We start from the raw sequence: 19,745 nt of genomic DNA, 5'->3' as shown, positions 1-19,745 counted from the left end.
GACACTTGACATAGTGGCTGCGTACCATGAGTCACCGCATGCCCCAATTGTATGAACAACTGACTTTCTACAGTTGAAAACCAGCGATATAGATCACTACAGATCAATATCAGCTGAAATCAACATTTCCGACGAATTTATCTCCATCTCGTTTCGTAGGGAAGGGATGGTCCTCCCCGAATTTGTGGAGCGAATGAGAATCGTGCACCCAAACGGATTGCTTCACGATCGGCCATACCTTTGCGGTCAAGAAGTGAATGTCCATCATGAACCAGTCTCCAGCGCTGTATTCTACAATTAACTCTTTCATGTTAGGTATTGAGTTTCCATATCCGCCCCACATCTGACCATTGATGGCGTGAATGGAGTGTTGAGGATGGTCTCGCATTACGTGGAATTTTCTGCCGGATTTCAGCCATTCGTCAGTGGCCGCCTTGCCTCTCGGAAGCATGCGGTAATCAATGTCAAGGATTGTGAAGTATTTCACCGGCTCTGACGCGATTAGGAATCGCCAAGACATTTTATTTCTGATTCCAGTCCCGGTCATGTTTAAGAACCGAACATTATATGCGCACATCTCTCGTATTACATCACTAGTCACTGAATTATCGAGGTAAATCCAAATTTTCCATCCCGGATATATCGTGAAAAGACGCTTTGCGTTTTCGATCGCTCCTTTCACATACCTCGGATTATTACCGTAAAAACTGTACACAACAGCGGGCCGGGTCCACGTTCGCTTCTCTGCATTTGCTTGCATTATTGAATGTTCGGGAGAATAGATTTCCTGCGGACTGGTACAGAGGTCGAAATAAAATTCGATACCGTCTCGAATCCAGCACGGTAATTCGCATAAACGAAACCCGTACGGTACCTCGTTATCTCCACAGTGGTTGTGGTCTTGGTTTCTTTGCCCGATTTTCATGATGATTGATTTTGCTGGATAGTATCCGTGTAGATTTTCATTTGCTAAAACCTCATTCCAACCGACTCCGTCTATTAACCTCGCGTGACGGGATAATACTCGCTTCACGAAGTCTTTTCGCAAAGCCACTCCGCCTTTCTCAAATATCTCACCAACGCATAAATCGTCTACCTTTGTTGCACAGTCTTTCGCGAAATCGTGCATACCGGCAGAATGGTATAGAGATAAAAATTGGCGACCGTTTTTCATCATATGTCGGGTCATAAATTCGTCCCAATGCCGCGAGAACACCATCTCGCTATCAATAAGAAATAACATCTTATAGTCCGTATTGATGAATACATTTAACAATGATCTCAGGTGTCCGGTTCCATTCGTATTATCGATTATGTGAATATGTTGTCCGTACCACATTCGTAACGTTTTTTCACTGTTGTATAGTCTCCCAAACGCAGGAAGGATCCATATATCTTTATCCGATATACCCTGGTATTTTCTTATGACCAAAGCTGTGAAATTTGTGTATCCGTTGCGATTAGTTAGGTATATTCCGACCATAATCGCTGCTTGCGACTGTGTCCATTCAGAATTTTCTCGTGATGGTATTTCTATGCATGATCGTTGCGGTATGTCATCCATGTAACTCGGGGGCCACATAAGATAATATATGGTCACGAGGATAGTAACGAGTGTTAAAATCATGAGTTTCCGCTTTTTCTTTATGAAAGCCTTTACATTTGACATAGACCTACCCATCTGTAGTAATAATCGCAAATTTATATTTGTCGGGCGCAGAATATATTCAATTTAAGCACTCTGACATTTCTGACGAGAATCGCTCTGTATTTGATTACTTCCTTTCATATATTCCTTTGCACTGAGACACCAATATCCAATATCGACATTTTCATTAACATCACTATGCTTTTGCTTATATTAACATGTAGTAACATATAGTAGAGAACAAAGCAACTACTAGAACATAACTTTTCATGCGTCCGCCTTGAGCGGTCCACTAAGCACCACCTCGCATATATCGCTGTTTCTGCAGCTCTACAACAGTTCTCGAAGGCAAGATGTACAATGTTTACAATTCGCTGGATTCTCTAATACAATACGTTATAATCGAGTGAATACAGTTGGATAAAGAGTGTCATATGATTGAATCGCTTTGCGCGGAAAAACACAATGCCGTGGACTAGACATGCCTACTGTTCGCCATTCTTTTGATTTGATATCATTTCGGCGTCTTACGTTTCGGTAACTCTTAAAGAAATCTCAACTATTTAAGAACGCCGAACCAACCCGATAGTGTTATTACAACATCATGGGTTATACACTGAAAATATTATCATCAATTTGCGATTATCTGTCTGTGACTTTTGCAATTAATTTCATCAGTAATACTGCGTGAACCAACATGACACAACAGAAAACAATTATTCCGGTAATGACCACAAAACCAGCAGTCTGCCAGCTAATCAGGAACTTTTTATTACAATTCCAACCAATCAGGATCCTTGGTTAGTCATTGTGCGCCAGTTTCATGGATTACCCGCCCACTGAGGCTTCGCATTGCGGGAAATGTTAACACCTTTCTTGCGAGCGTTTTACAAGCTCACTGATGTCTTTTTTAATCAATAATCTTCACTCTATAGCAGGGGTCGTCAACCTTTCGTATGCAGCGTGCCAAAACGTCAAAAAAATTCAAAATATTACCAATTAGCGTTCCAAACATTTTTAATTTTGTCATATTTAGCGTTTCAAGCAAGGAATCCCGCTTCTATCTGCAGCTGGCAACGGCATCGGTGACGCCAATTATTCTTTAGAGGATTAGTCGCAAAGGGTATAACTTTTAGTCGCTGCCGCACTAGACCTAGCCCTCAATGAACAAAATATTTACTTTTAGTCGCGCTATAATCGATCAATTGCTTTGGTCGTTTCCAAGTCCACTGTGTTCGTTAACCTGATAGCCTATACGTGACACACGCCATAAAGTTGTTACGATGATATGGCCTGACGATGAAAAATGTGTCACCCGTGTAACATTCAAGTCGGTTTGATGTCACATTAAGGTTGTTCTAACATTAGATTTGTTTGCAAAGCTCCAAAGATCGCGGTAAAGGTTGTCGTTGCTTCAGATATATTGGAATCACGTACATGACGAAACTAAAAGAAAATCTCCTTTCGTGATACGAACACGATTCCAAATCCGCATTTTGACACGGGGCTGATTATTTACCTATATTAGGTTTAATTTGATACGTGCGGCTCACGCTGCACGCTTTTCGGACTATTGGACTATCGGACTGCTCGACGCCGGTCATTTCGGAGCCTGAAAGTGGACATCCCTACCAAAGTCGAAATTTTTGGTCAATATGCGGCGGTTATTTAATTTCAAGGTTTTGTCGCCGCCTATTATTCTGGCATCGCACGGGGTCACATGTTGCCCGAAACTCCATGTCTAGTTCGTGTCTCTTAGCGTAAAATGTCCACCGCCGAAATGCTGTTTCATACTGTAATAGTCACGATATCACAGGCGGCACAGTGCTCAGCTGCTCACTCCTATACTAACGTATCAAAACGGTTTCATACGATATTAGTTTGCCGTTCTTTCGTAATGGAGACTTATTTTCCTAGATAAATAAAATCTACTCCAAAAGACTCAATTTTATAATAATTTTCGAAATAATTTGAAAACTTCTGTTTCACTTTTTGCAACAACCATGGTTATAATATGTCGCGTGCGTTAAATCATTTGGCGTGCCACAAATGGTACTCGCGCCGGGGGTTGCTGACTCCTGCTCTATAGAAAGAGCCTTTACAACGCAGCATTCAATTTTCAATTCAGTTCAAAGTTCAATTCAATTCAAAGTCATGATAACTAATTACGGTAAGATGTAAAATTCAGTGATGATATTTTAAGAGCTTCTTGGAGCTATTCAGAACTTCAAAACTTCATGCCCGTGACGTGGCATTTTGTGATACGATTGATTATGTACAATGTTCTTTTCAATTTTCGAAGTTGCTTAAGTTTACGCGTAACGCGTGTCAGCCGAAAACATTCCGGTTCATTTCAATATGAATATACTGTATGGTATATACTGTATGGTATGGTAATGTAGCAGCATTATAGCATTATTACAAATTATATTCTACGCATCTCACTGATAATACTAATACCAGTTACGGTTTTTTCGATCACAATTTTAAAATGTGATGCAAACACGTCGTCAGCGCGGTTCTCGAAGTAAGAGAAAAACTGTTTGCCGAAGTTGAAAAGAAAACTGTAATGTAAGCTCGGAAGCATTGTCCGTACGACATTCCAGTGTCCCATTCTGTCGTAGACAATAGTCTGTCTGATCATTTGGCGATATCGAGTTAACGACCAGATACAGTTTAAGACGATATCCAGTTTAATTGTGGAATTGAGCGTCTCATCAGTTAAAAGGGGAAATGACTGGATTAGGGAGGAACCAATATTCATATTATTGCTCTTCGGTCAAATTTATAATTATTATTCCCGTCTATTTTCATATTATTGTATTCAAAGTACGATACAGAGATTTCTAGCTTGGAAATCATTTTTGAACTTATATAGATTATACATAGATATTTATATGGAATTGGATAGTATTTCACAGCACTATTCTACGTTCTGCTTATAGCTACCAAGTACCTGATGATAGAATATAGTTATGGAGACAGTATCGCACCGGTTATTTTGTTTTAGTGTCACACAAAGCATACAGACTAACGGTTACAGACCTCTTGACCGGATCACATTCCTATGCGCCATTGTACATTTATTAGCACCCGACCGAAAAAATACCATTTGATCCGATATGTTATAACGTGAATGAATCATTGGTAATAAGGAAGCGGCGAGTGTAACATTTAAAATGATGTCGACGCAGTGTTACAGGTCTTTAAGCTCATAACGAGCCCTACAATAATATAGCCTACACCTACCACAAGGAAATTGTTATGCGTAGTCTTCCTCGATTTGTATATTGATAATTGGGATGTTTGTTTGGGGTATTCATGGTGTTTGTCGACTACAACGGTGATTTACACCAGGCCGATTTTTTGCATTTTTGATTCGTTATTAGCCGACTTGTAGCACGGACAACTTCTAGGCTTTTTGTAAGACACCGCTTACGCGGATGAGGTGGCGAGGAGGAGGCTAGATAAACCTCCAACACTTAGGTTGGAATTCTGAAGTCGAACTCGGTCGGACTCGAACCCGCAACCCATTGGTGTTGCAGCCGTGGATTATACGACTATACGCTATCTCGCTACAGAATTGCGATGTATGTATGGTTGAGATTGCCGGGAGTTGCGATCAGGGTAAGCAAGTAAGGCAGTGCCTCCCCTTTCGTCAGGATAAGTGAAAGAAAATAGTAAAATCCTTCAATAATCACTGGCTATAGGCAGGGTTGCCATCGACATGGGCCCAAAAATAAGGACAGTCGAAAAATTAAATTAGCATGAAAAAGCGTTTTTGTACATACTTTGTATCTATACGAGCCATGGCATATCACTTTCCATACTTTTCACCAGAAATATTCTGCTCCAGCAACTCCTTGTTATTAGAAAGTGCTTCATGGATCTCACGACAGCTCAGGTCTAGGTTTACCTTTAATCTGTGCCAAAACAGCACTTCGTCAGCCCCCCCCCCCCCCGCCAAAAAAAAAAATCACCGTTGGTCTTGCTCCCCTCCCCTAGGGTGATAAACCAAATTTCTCAACCTCGTTGGAGGCGTCAACCAAGATGGAAGAAGGCCGTACACCAAGTTTAGACAAAATCATTTTCGAGCGGATGGAGCAAAAACTCCAGTAACAATGTTTGTAGTCTTGGTCCTGGATGAAAAAAAACGTATTCGCAATGCTGGCACCGGGGAATATTGCTTTGAACAATTGCGATGTGCAATCGATGGGGATGAATGATTGCTGGTGTTTGACAGTATGGAATGCCCAGGTACGTGAAGTACCATCAGCAGCAGCTGCCTTGTCGTTGGTGCTGATCGACTTGTGGAAAAATTATTCATCGACCGGCTCAAATTAATCATCATGACACACTTCTTGTGTTTCGGGGTATCAATGTGAGTTGAAAAAGCAGTCTTTCCTATGGCCTGCAGGTTAATGTCACAATTGCAGATATTGCTATGTGCAAAACACTCGCCCATCAAGTTTCGTTAGAAACCTTTGGATTCTCTCTCATAATCGTAACGAAAAACGTTTTTACGTCTTTTCATTCAAACTAATCAGATTTAGCCTTATTTGTAGCAAAAACTATAGTGCAATATAATTTACAAAAATTTATCAATGATTTATAGCGTTACTACTTTTTAACCAATGCGTCGACTGCATTGCGTCTTTTTTCACCACTCAATAATGCTGCCTTCCCCACAGCTTGAGCTTATTCTGCTGCACACCAAACAGCAGGAACCTGGTACTGCTGTTTACTGCTAAAATGATGTCAGCTGCGGTAGCTTGGTACAGACGAAACTGCGATACCACCACTCACTCTCCTAGCTATCTCATCACTTAGAAGTCAAATCTTGTGGTTTGTACGTCACGAGAGTTCCTTTCATTTATGATATCATAAAATCTCGGCGAAAAAGCATAATTTTAGAATATTATCTACTTGCTATAACTCTTGAACCGACAACGATTTTGAGGGTCGCAACCACTCCACAACGTATACGTTAGGGATGGTGTGAACCTCTGGAAGGTTCAGGTTCGTGTGAACGCGAACCATTTTGAAAGGTTCTGTGCGAACGCGAACGTGAACCTCATGACGTTACGTGACGTCATATTGCTAATTCTAACCCTACATTTCAGTGAAGTGATAGCCCCTATATTAATGAACACGATATCTAGCGATATCTACATATTGACGTTTTAAACGTCGCCAAATGTATAAACTGAGGAAATCAAATGATATAATAATCCCATAAAATCAATATCTTCCGTCGCTTTGACAACAATTACGACGAGGACAATATATTCGGCATCTGAGTATTGCGACGTTGATACTGAGCAGATTGTAAAACGGGTTTCTATACTTGCTACCGATATTACCCTATTGACAAGTTATACCGCAGTATCCAACACCCCAATCGTACGTATTTTGTTTTATTATACAATTAACAGATTAAGTCAAGATTGACCCCGTGCACCTGCTAGATATTTTACATCAGACAATGATATCAGCTCAATTGATTGGTTGAATAAGCATCATTCGCTGACGCTGACTACATGTAGTATATTTCGCTCTTGATGTTGTGTTATTTAGGGTCAAGCTCACGGCGGAGAGTCACTAAATATTCACAAACAGAAAGCTAGATATTTCGAGCAAACTTTTGTACCAAAGCAAGTGACATTTTTGAGATAGTCAAGGTGCTCGTTCGGTGTTGATTTTTTATGCTGTCAGCGCTAGGCATATAGTTGTCCGCAGTTGAAATGCAATAAATTTCAACCAAAGATGTTATAATGAATTAAAAATTGTAATATATGAAAAAGGTTCACACTGCAGAACCTACAAAGGTTCGTTTGTGAGCGTTCACACACAGAGCGCGAACGTGAACCTCACCTCACGTTCACACCATCCCTAGATACGTCGACTATATTGGTTGCAAATCGTCCGTACGCTCACACTATACATCTTTATTCGACAGTATTTACATAATAATAATACAGCGTTCTGAAGAAAAAACAATTTTTTAAAAAGCTATTTGTTTAAAACACTGTTTAACACATGTTCTAAACCAGTGGTTCCCAACCTTTTCGTTTTCATTCCCCACTTCAGATTTATTCCGAGTCTTCATTCCCAACTATCCAAAATGCCCCTTCATAACATTTTGCCAGACGTTTAGCAGTGACTTGCTATTGGCAAACCACACCAGTACTTAAGAAAATCGCTTATAACTTAGGGCTAGGCCTACCATACGTCCTCTTTTAAGAGGATATGGATTTTTGATAGTGTTCCTTTTTTGAGAATGTGTCCTCTTTTTTGAAAATCTTGGTTTAATTCATGTTAAAATTCGACTGAGATACAGGAAATCAGTACTCAAGTAACGTTTCGGTGGGTATTTCGGGAGTTGAGCCAGAAAGTTGACATTTTTTTAGTCAACCAACTACAAACTGCCAATTTTTCCGGATTCTATTGCGGTATTTTAAGTCTGAAAATTTGGAAAAAGTGTCCTCTTTTCAGATTCCCAAAATATGGTAACCCTACTATAACTGCAACATAAACCGAATTGTATAATCCGATCGACCTGCAACCCTCAAAATGTAGCAAAAGCGTTATTTAACGTGATATGGTCGTGCTGGATGCGTTTGTGACGACATGATTGGTTATTCAGATTTAAAAATTGAGTTTTTGTGAACAACGCGCAATATACTTTTCGATACATACATTCCAGAGCAGTTAACCGGTAACAGTAATAGCACATGTGTCTCCGTAAATATATAGACTATCCCGTATATAATGTTTAACAAATGCGCCTATTCCCCACCGGTTGGGAACCACTGTTCTAAACAAAGTGTTTGAAACACCGTGTGTTTTAAATGCAACCCTAATCATTGGCATTTGTTTTGGCATTTGGCATCTTCGCCAATGTCTAAATTTGAATATTTTTACACCCATAATTACGCAATTTGTATCCTTATCACCCGCAAATAAGGCGAAAGGGGAGAGGAGGCAGCATATTTGCAGAACACAGATGCGTTTTTATTTAGGCTACCCCTATTTTCTTCAGCAAATGTTTTCAACATAGTGATAGACAGTCATCTGCAGCTCCGTGTAGGGATAGGTCGCTTGTTGGTTGGTTGGATGAGGGAAAATTGGTGCACCGACTTCGAACTCATTTCGCATTATAACTCTAAGGGCCCATTACAGTTCATATTGCCAAACATTTAGATTGTGGCATTTACAAATTCCACTACTTTTAGGAACATTCTGGGATCAGATAACAAATTGTCAATTACAAAACAGATGCCTAATGGACCGGCGGCTCCTTTAGAAATTTTTCCGATTTTATCTGTCATTTGAGATCACATCATATTCAGAGTGCAGTGCCCTTATCAATCGAATGCTATTGTCGTACTGATTCCGAACATGCAAATATTATTCATCATATAAAATGTTTCCGATCCGAATGGAATGGATCAATGGAATCTGCCTTCCCTATCATGAGCATTACCGCTCACCGTTGTGAGATTGCGTGTAGCCTATAGCGTGTACGTCAACCTACATACTCAGTTCGAATTATTCACACGCCATAGATTATAAACAGTATAATGAAAACAATGGACTTCAAGAACATGCCGAGAATATCGAAGCTGCTGATCGGTTTATTTGTAGCATACATACTTGTCCTCGTCGGTTATGACATCGCGTGGCCCGCAATTCAGATGGACGACATCCCACATCCGTCGTGCACTGAAATGGCCTCGGAGAAGTATCGTACACGGAGCGTTGAGCGTCGGCCAAAAGAGATCATGGTCGCAATCGATCTCACAGACCGAATCGGGTACACGACCTTCACCGCGTCCGTTATAAAAGAGTATCACAATATACCAGAAATTGACATACATGTGTATTCCCAGCGCATCCAAGACTACGACAAGCGAAGCTTGCACTCGATGTACGGTAATCGAGCAAAAATACTGTCCCGGCAGCAATCTAGAACGATGCATGTATTGAAAATATTTGCACAGAGTAATTACAAAATACTATTCCTAATCGACAGCGAAATGATATTCATGCCAGATTGGAGGCAGTTCCTGACTGAACACATGATCAGATACAACCGTCAGTTTGTGTCTATATACCATTCCGCCACTCTGCACAGTTTTGAAAAGGACTGTGAAAATGTGCAGGGTGACGTGTGTACCGGTGTCATCTCCAGCAAAAGCGGCGTGGCTTTAAACAAAGATTTTGCGAAAAAGATCATCTCAAGCTACCCGGACCTCATAGATGGAAACGAATGGAACACAATATTACAGAAAGAGAATATTCCTGGCGTTTATCCGGCCAAGTCGTTGGCGATTAAAATCGGACAGACTAATCAAGACGAAGAGTTCTGCGGGGAAAACGAAGTACCGTACGGTTTCCGACTGTGTGAACTGCCGTGTTGGGTTCGTAACGGCATAGAATTTTACTTCGATCAATGCACTAATCCACAAGACAAGTATTCACCCGACCTCTCTGCAATGCGTGCAAGCATTCAGAGACGCAAGTGGACTAGACCGGTAGTGGTTTATACTCTTTACGGAAATAAATCGAAGTACGTGAATGGCGGCTTAGTGAACGCAAAGAGACTGTTCACAATATACCCCGGATGGAAAATATGGATTTACATCGATGACACTGTATCGCCAGATGTCGTACGTGAACTATGTTCCTACAACGTTAAGTTTTTGAATATGACCGGGACACACATACGAAATAAGATGTCTTGGCGATTTTTAATCGCCGCCGAACCAGTCAAGTACTTTACAATCCTGGACATCGATTATCGCCTGCTCGCTAGAGGACGAGAAGCCACTGAAGATTGGCTGAAATCAGGCAGAACTTTCCACATAATGAGAGATCACCCGAACCATTCAAAGTACCCTTTCAACGGTCAAATGTGGGGTGGCTACGGAAATTCCATCCCGAATATGAAACAGCTTATAGCGGACTATAGAGGAAACGATGTTTACATGACAGACATTCATTTTTTGACTAGGAAAGTGTGGCCGATCGTAAAACAATCGGCATGGGTGCATGACGCGTATTCACTGCACATTTATGGAGAAGATCATCCGTTTCCCACCAAGCGAAAAGGTGGCGAGTTTGTAGGGAACGTTGATTTCAATTAACTGATATTAAACGGCATCTAAAATGTATCAGCAAAGCAGCTATTCATTTTCTCATAAAACGCAATATATATATGGCTGATACGTTATAACGGTTGTCTAAATATATTTCAATCTAATTGGGTAACGATACCCAATAACCACTTCATTGGTTTCAATTATTCGTGAAGAGTTTTATACTATTTATACTTTTTGTATTATGTCGAAACATAATAAACTCTCTCTCTTTTACACACTCAAATAAGAATATATATTTCCTTAGGCGTGATATTTTCTCTTTACCAGCGTTTCGTATTCTAATGAATCCTGCTCAGTGCTCATACTTATTCGTGGTTATTGTGGTACTCAATTATGTAGATGTTAGCTCCAACGATATTGAACTCAAGAATTCCGAGAGACATCAAAGTTCGGTTGCTTGCAAGCAATAATTGGTGACGGCCTGCGTAGGATATAGTTGTCTGATGTCATTGTAAGCTACACCTTGCGTATAGTCTTCTCGGTACATCGGCGCGACTCTAGGACCGAAAAGAAGTAATTATTACAAAAATAACATATTCGTAAGCACGTGAACCTTCGTCGTGAACACGAGAGCGAATCAATAACGCTTATTTACATCGCGATATGCCGCTTCTATGGCTTTCCGCGTAACGATTATTGTTTGTGGTATTCATATAGTGTTTTCCGACTACTATGGTCATTTACATCAGGCCCACTTTCTTAATTATCATTCTGTAGCTGCCGACTTGTAGCACGTAGTCACGTACACGGTCGACTTTTAGGCTTTTTATGACACCGCTAGCGCCGACCAGATGCAGAGGATGAACCTCCAACACTTATGAATGGATTTAGGAGTTATATAGTGATCTTTATTACACTAAAGCTACCTTTACTTACACAATTGAAGAAATTTAACATCAGTTGGCTAACGCTAAATGAATGTATAATTGCCTCAAGGACGCAGACGATTCAATGCAGCCCGAATTCAACTTTGACCGCAATCATCCCCGCAATCGTATTAGATCAATTTCACGATCTGCTTTTCAAATAGGCTACTATGGGCGGTTTTGTACTGAATACTGACTACTGAATCAATCGTCAACTGCTGAGACCCTCCTTTGATAGTGCAGAAAGCTTTATATTTATTTTGGAACTTACCAAAGACGTTTAGCTTCGACGGGTGGCGGAAACGTAAAGAACATACTGTTGCTTTCGCTATTGAGTGTGTGAATGTGAGGCCCACGGGTAAGTTCTTGATGTAAAGGAAAATAAAGACTGGTATTATTCTCCTTCTGGATGATCACCAACGCGTGAATTTAATTGTGGTAATATGTTTGTAATTCGGTCTTATTATCTCATAAACATATAGGCCTAGATACTTGGACAGATTCTTCGACGTACAGAACTTCAATATATAATTGAATAGCATATTTCAATATGAATGTACTATTCAACACATAGATATTCACAGATTCCTCTATTGATTTGATATCCCAATCCGGTAGCGAATGGTAAATTCAAAACAGGGATATATAGATATCTAGATATCCCCGATTCAAAGATTCTTCCTTCGATCTTTCCTTCTCGTTTATGTATTTCTGGTAACGAAAAAAAAAGTTATGGAATTCAATCAATCAGTTTTAGTTATATTTTTTCATCATTTCAAAACACCACGAAACTGCGATACAATGAAAAGATAGGAAGGTGTCGAAACAACTTGGAGCAGTAAAAAAAGGAGATGTAAAAAAGAGGCATGCACACTGATTGAAAACTAAAGCAGAGAATATAAAAGACAAGCGGCAAAAGGAGGTGGCATGTAGCGGAAGCTGCGATTGATACGCGGTCCGCTAATCTTGAGGGCTGACTACTGTATTCATTCAAAAGAAATTGCTTATATTTCGACTTGAATGTGAATGTATGTATATGCTCCACGACTGCCGGATAGCAGGCGAGATGCTGTTCCACAAGCGAGGTTCGGCATACTTGATAGAATGATGCATTTTCTTGTATTCTGTCCTGATAATATGATAGTTGTTCTTCGAGGACGCACGTGTGGCCTACTTGTGCGATTTTGATTCTGAGATGAAGTAGTCGTTGAAATTTGAGGGACAGTGACCACAATGGAACTGGTACATAAACTTGGCTATTTCTAGCTTCCTCATATCATCTATATTTAGAACACCATGAAGCGAGAGCTCCGTTTATTGCGAGCGGAGTTAGTAACTGAACGAGAGAACATATCAACCTGCATGCATTGAAGAGGGACGCGGAAGCATTCACAAATTGGCAATCAAACAAATCAACACTTCGACGAGCGCGCCTTATGGAGCCGCAAAAACCAAATCTTTTAAGTAGCGATTTATCAGTTGCACTTAGTGTTCTAGCAAATCTCACGGCTCAGTGAAGTTGGTATACGTCACACTTTCCTTTTGGTCAAAGGCAACTTTATGGCCATTTTTGACCGGCTTGCCGAGCGCTAAATTCGATAAACGGATATCAAGGGAAAGCTGCTGCTGTACTGATTACGAAAATACAAATTTTATTCTGCTCATGGTCCTGGAACCCCCAAAATTTGCTTCGAATTTTGCATTGTGATCGAGTTTGGACATGGTGACGCAACAATCTTGTCTGGCAAAACGAGAGTGAAGCTAAGAAGTAAGAACCAGACAGCATTGTTGCGTCACAATTCAAAACTAGATCACAATGCATAATTCGAGGCTGGTTTTAGGGGGTTCGTAATATGTACAGCAGCAGCTTTCCGTTGACACCCGGTTTATTGAATTTAGCGCTCGGCAAACCGGTCATAAATGACCGTAAAGTTGCCTTTGACCAAATGGCAAGTGTGACATAATCAATTTCACTGAGCCGTGAGATTTGCTTGTGTCTACACTAGGGCTCTTCAAACATGCCTTTTTTTCTCAAATCGTACTGGCTACTTGATAAAATTGTTAGGTTACCTAATTTAAGCCTACACGCGAAATTTGGTTCAATTCCAACCAGTAGCCGCATTGCTACAGGAGAAGAAAGTTTCTATTTATTATATAAAAATAAATAACAAAAAATTTTCTGTTCACCCCATGAAAGTGTTAGGTTGTCTATAGAAACGATGTTCACGAAATTTGGTTCAATTACAAACAGTAGAAGCGGAGTTATTGCCGTAGAAAAAATTGAATTATGAATAAAATAGTATTTACGGTGACCAACCACCCCAACCCAATGCTATATCTTTTGTTACATTCAGTTGAATGATCTCGTTTTCTATATGAACGGAACGGACGATTGTGACCAGTTCCCCAATCTATACGTTTACCGTTTCGAGGGTCAAGATTCATCCGTTTTCGTCTTCCAACGCTTGGTGAACACTGAACAGTCGTTTCGATTGGTTGCCATAATCAAGATCGTTACAAAGTTGAATGCTGTCAACGCCGCCTCCACGATTGCGACGATGGATTCAACTTCTCAAATGATAACGAAGTTTTAGCGGCAGTGACCCGATTCTTCTGACATTGATTACCGTCATCAAGCACTTTGGTCAAGCGTTCGCGTGGATTATTCTCGTCACTTGTAGAGTTGCTGGACGCCTCCGTACGATTGCCGGTGATTTATTAGTATCACTAGTATAGAGTTTGCTGAACGCCTCTCTATAATTTTAAAGTGATTGGTTCTCATCACTAGTAGAGTTGCTGAGCGCCTGTCTACCATTCAGAAGTGATTTATCGAACGTCGATGGGATCGAAGGTTGTATAATGTATAGCTTCTAATACGATGGACATTTGTCATTTAACCACAGTGTATTGAAATGTAGCTGTAACATTAGTCGGGAATGGAGTCATCTGTTCGCCCCTTCAGACCAAATTTAGTCGATCTCGGACCGAGTCGCTTATGCTGATGGCTTTAATCGGCTCATCCATCGAACTATTCTGTGCCGACGTTGACTGGACGTGATATAATTATTACTTACCCTTCTTTGATTTGCGCTCTCGAAACACATGGTTCTCAGAAGTTGTTACGTAACCACAAGGGAACATGCCATTTCGAATTACTATTTGTATTGTACGGTCGTCGGACCTGTGCGGTCACAGATTTGTGTACGCTTTTGAGTACTGACTCCTCCGATTGTTTTACTCATTGATGCAATCCTGTTGACTGGGTTCAGTCAAGTGGGGGAGTGTTTGCGATTGCGCATGTTATTTGCTATTTGTACGATTTTAGTGATTTGATTGTTTCTGTTTTAAATCGCCTTTTTTCGCTTGTATAAATTGCCCTCGCTACCGTTGTATCGTGCTCCTTTCCATCGAGCAACGGACGAGTAAGCACTATTGCGAATCTCGCTTACGCATCTTCGTGTTTCAACCAAAGCCTTGTTTCAATTTAGAGAGCTTGATTGTGTTACGTTGAATACAAGACTGATACCTAAGGTTTGACTAGTCCGAGCCATATTTAGTGCTGCAGAGAGGATTCGACGCCTGCTAAATCGACAACCATTGACGACGGAGTGTCGCGTCGACACGTAGGACCCTATGGTTGCACATCCAGGCGTTACGCGTTACATCCGTCGCACCACCTCTTGGTGAAAATGGATTTTCGGCACTCGTTTCATATCAAATCGAAGGCGCAGATTTTCAGGACACGATCACGTATTTAAGGAAATACAGCCGTGGAATTAGCTTTGAAACAATAAAACTCCACCCAATTTTCACATAGCCTATAGTATATGATGTTGTTCATCACTAGCCTACAGTTAATATCGGCACAAGACAGATGATGGTTGCACCATAGTGTCCTATATGGTGTCGACACAAGCAAATCTCACGGCTCAGTGAAATTGTATCACGTCACAATTTCCATTTGGCTACAGGCAATTTGACAGTCATTTCTGACCGGCTTGCCGAGCATTAAATTTGGTAAAACGGGTATCAATCGAAAGCTGACTCTGCACTGATGACGAAAATATAAATTTTATTCCGCTTGCGGCCCTGGAACCCCCACAATCAGCCTCGAATCTTTCATTGTTATGGAGGTTGGCATTGGGACGCAACAATGCTTTTTGGAAATTTTTCTCTTGAGCTACACTCTCGTTTCGTCGGACAGCATTGTTGCGTCATGAGCTTCTCACTCGTTTCGCCAGACAGCATTGTTGCGTCCCAATGCCAATCTCCATAAACATGAAAAATTCGAGGCTGATTGTGGGAGTTCCAGGGCCTCGAGCGGAATAAAATTTATATTTTCGTAATCAGTGCAGAGTCAGCTTTCGATTGATACCCGTTTTACCAAGTTTAATACTCGGCAAGCCGGTCAAAAATGACCGTCAAATTGCCGCATTCAAGTCGAAATACAAGCAATTTCTTCTTAATGAAATACTTGCCAGCTGTAGCGGTCGCTGCAACGACTTGTTGCAAGACGCGCTGGTATAGTGCTCGATTGGAGTCGACGCTACACCTACCGTTCCCGCTGTACGCACTAATTAACTGACTAATGACCGCTCTGAGTGGCCTACACTCTCGCAATCCTGATCACACACGCAGATCCAAGGAGCTAAGGAGCTTTCTTTAATTGCACAGAACAGCCAAATGGTAGTAATTAGTGGTCAGAAACTTGTAGATTTACCAGGAGCAAATCATACTGCAATATATTAACGAATATAGAAAGAACAAAGTTAAATGTATCTAATTGTCTGTACACGACTCTGTGACTTAAGCGCGAGCACGCCCGCTACGGCGCTACAATGGCGATCTCTCAAAGCACGTGCTTCGCAGACTACTTTATCGATATAAGATTAAGGTCGTGGGAAATGAGGTTAAGTGCGGGGTTGCGCGGAAAGATTACTGGCACCCTGCTGGGACAGATCTTACACCAGCCTTCAGGATTACCGGACCACGACCTAACATCGACCTCACCCTCCGCCGCATGCCACCTTATTTTGTCGCTTGCGGCTTATACGCTCTGCATTACTTCTCATTCAGTGTGCATTCCTCTTTACTTCGCCTAGGCTAAGGTGGGTGTCTGATCTTAAAGGCTACTCCAAGTTGTTTCGACAAATTCCTATCTTTTCATTGTATCGCAGTCTTGTGATGTTTTGAAATGATGAAAATATTAATAAAAAACTGACTGACTCATCGCCATTCGCCACAGGACGTCAATCTCCCTGAAGAATCGGTAAATCCAATCCTAATCCTAGACGTGATCCTCGTCTAAAGGAAATATCTACTTACCCCCACCCAATAGCAACCGAACTATAAGAAATCTATCGACTACTCGGGACCTCTCCAATATTAATCACAAATTAACGATGGCTGGTCAAGTGATGTGCTTTTGCAAATCAATGAAATATCTAGGAATATTTATTGACAATGACCTCAGTTGGAATACCCATACAAGTCATGTTTCGTCGAAGATCTCTCGCAATACTGGTGTCCTGTGGCGACTGAATAGAATTGTTCCTAGGCCTATGCTCAGAAGTCTTTATTTCTCCATCGTTCACTGCCATTTGCAATATGGTATTGTTATGTGGGGATCTGCAACCCAAACTATTTTGAAGGCACTGCAAGTACTGCAGAATAAAGCCATTCGGGCTATTGCTGGACTGTCCATCTATCATCGCTTATCTCCATATTATAAGAAACTTCGCATTCTTAAAGTTGAGGACATATATATTTTTGAAGTAGCAAAGTTCATGTATAAGTTTAACAAACAAGAAGTTCCAAATTCACTTGTAAACTACTTTGAATACTGCATGCATATACACAGCTACGGTACTCGATCTAAGAGCTCTTCCAACCTATTTATGTCTAATTCCGACAATGCTTTTCCTCCCTTGAAGCGTGCTGGAATTGATGTGTGGAATAAATTACCCCCGCGACTGAAGAGTATGAGCTTTCCGTCATTCAAGGCGAAGTTCCTTGACCTACTTCTCGGTAAGTACTAATCATCATCGGATGTATTCCCCATCTGCTATCGCATCAAGGCATCCACTGTGTAGTTCGTTGTTGTTTTCCTGTTTTCGTTTTTTTACAAACCACCATATCTAGTAAGCATGAGCGTATGTATCTATATACTTGTTCCTAATCTCCTAGGTTCCGGCTTGACATGAAGATCGTAAGGATCATATCGCCGGCACCCGTCTATACCGTTATAGAGGCAATTACACACTATTATTACTGTGTATGTGTTTTTGTTTTATTTGAGCATTTTTTCATGCTTACTCATTCTGCTTATTCCGGTTGACGAAGAAATAAATCTCTCTCTCTCTCTCTCTATCGTCTGGAATGATAATCCTCGGATTATCCACCAATCAAGGATATTCCGAGAAATATCAACGAAAAACTCCAATAACTCCGCTTCTACTAGTTGGAATTGAGTCAAATTTGTTTTGCATCGTCTCTGAAGAGAGCTCAACAATTTCATGGGGTTGACAAAAAAATTTGCGATTTTTTTTAATTTTCCTGTTTAAATTGAAAAATTTAATTGGATCTGCGGAGCCCTATGCTTGTTAGAATTGAACAGAGGTGGTCAAAGTAGTCAAGAAAGCTACTCAAGTAGAAGTAGAAGTAGCGACGAAAAAATCTACTCAAGTACGAGTAGAAGTACTTCTTCCATAAGCAACCTAAAACTACTTGAAGTAGAAGTAGAATTTACTGACTTTAAAAGTACTCAAGTAAGTAAGTAGTTGTGAAAACAACCCTAATTCGTTCACATGGATTGTAAAAAGGTGCTAATTGTGCTATTCGAAAGGTGACGAGCTTGATTCATATTGATGCATACCAGCAGGTATCCAATTTTCGATAGCATAATCATTCGTCCACATCATGGGATGAAAATGATAGTATTGATATGTGAATGCGATACTAATCCTCTGTTTTCTCGAACAGCACGTTTTAGAAAATAGCATGGTACGGCGCCATCCCCCATATTATAAGGCCCATAGTTTAGTCGAAGAGCAATACGGAGAAGTGATACAGGATACGGTGTAAACACTTCGCGCGATTAGTAGACGTTAATATGGTGGACCGTAAAAACGTCATATTGTGTAGCTTTATTTCCGGAAATTAAAGGCATTACTATACTTGCTTTTATACTTCAACATGTATGTTATCCAGACAAAAGAACTGATATTAATTATAACTCAAAGTATATGATTTTGGGAATTAAATGTGAAATATAAATACTACTTCTGAAAGTGGAACATGTATTTCATGCCTTTAGTCCAGAAAGTTTCAAAGGTGGTATGCTAAAACAGCTCTAAAACTAAAAAAAAGTCGGAGTCCACTTTTCCATATTAGGACACACCATGGACATGCTAGATTACGATATGACAAGTAAACGCTAGATAGCGAAACATCAGTTTCAAACGTTAGTATGAGCCATATATACTGTGATGAATTATTTCATATGGGCGAAGGTTGACAATGTGGTGTGAACGGAACCATGCCAACCCGCCACCTAAATTACATTCACCGATACTTTCGTGAAATCATAGCTGACACTCCGTATCCACTGCGCGCGAAGCGCGACGAAAATTCTTGGCTTTACTCAACTTTTATGAAAATTAAATGTTGATACTGATACGTGAAAACAGCCCCGAAATTTCTCAGGCTATCTTTGATTGGAAGATTGAACTACTTCTACTTGACAAACTGAAAATAGCGAAAAGTAAGTAAGTAGATCACAAAATATTATGAAGTAGAAGTAGAAGTAGCGAAAATCAGATCTACTTGAGTAAGTACCAGAAGTAGAGGAAAACTACTTGAGTACTTCGAAAAAGTAGAAGTACTTCGTTACTGACCACCTCTGGAATTGAACCAAATTTGGTGTGCGGCGTTTTTAGGGTAATCTGACAATTTGATAACTGAACAACTGGAATCCAGAAAAATAAGTTATTTTTGAACAGCCCTACTGTGCAAGCATATTTTCTGTACCACCACCACTGCCATGTGTTATGTATTTTGGTTGGATGA

At 40.5% G+C, this 19,745-nt stretch overlaps 1 protein-coding gene across 1 annotated transcript in view; it reads right to left on the bottom strand.

Moving 5' to 3' along the window:
* LOC145444823 (uncharacterized) overlaps positions 1–19,745 on the bottom strand; it is a 95,197-nt gene that overhangs the window by 29,687 nt on the left and 45,765 nt on the right. The gene's annotated exons all lie outside the window — the stretch shown is intronic.

This window comes from Botryllus schlosseri, chromosome 8, assembly GCF_051294905.1.
Source record: "Botryllus schlosseri isolate E-star chromosome 8, Bs_hap1, whole genome shotgun sequence".
NCBI lineage: Eukaryota > Metazoa > Chordata > Ascidiacea > Stolidobranchia > Styelidae > Botryllus > Botryllus schlosseri.
The sequence above is the reverse complement of the archived record's forward strand: the minus strand, read 5'-3'. Positions and strand labels throughout refer to the sequence as shown.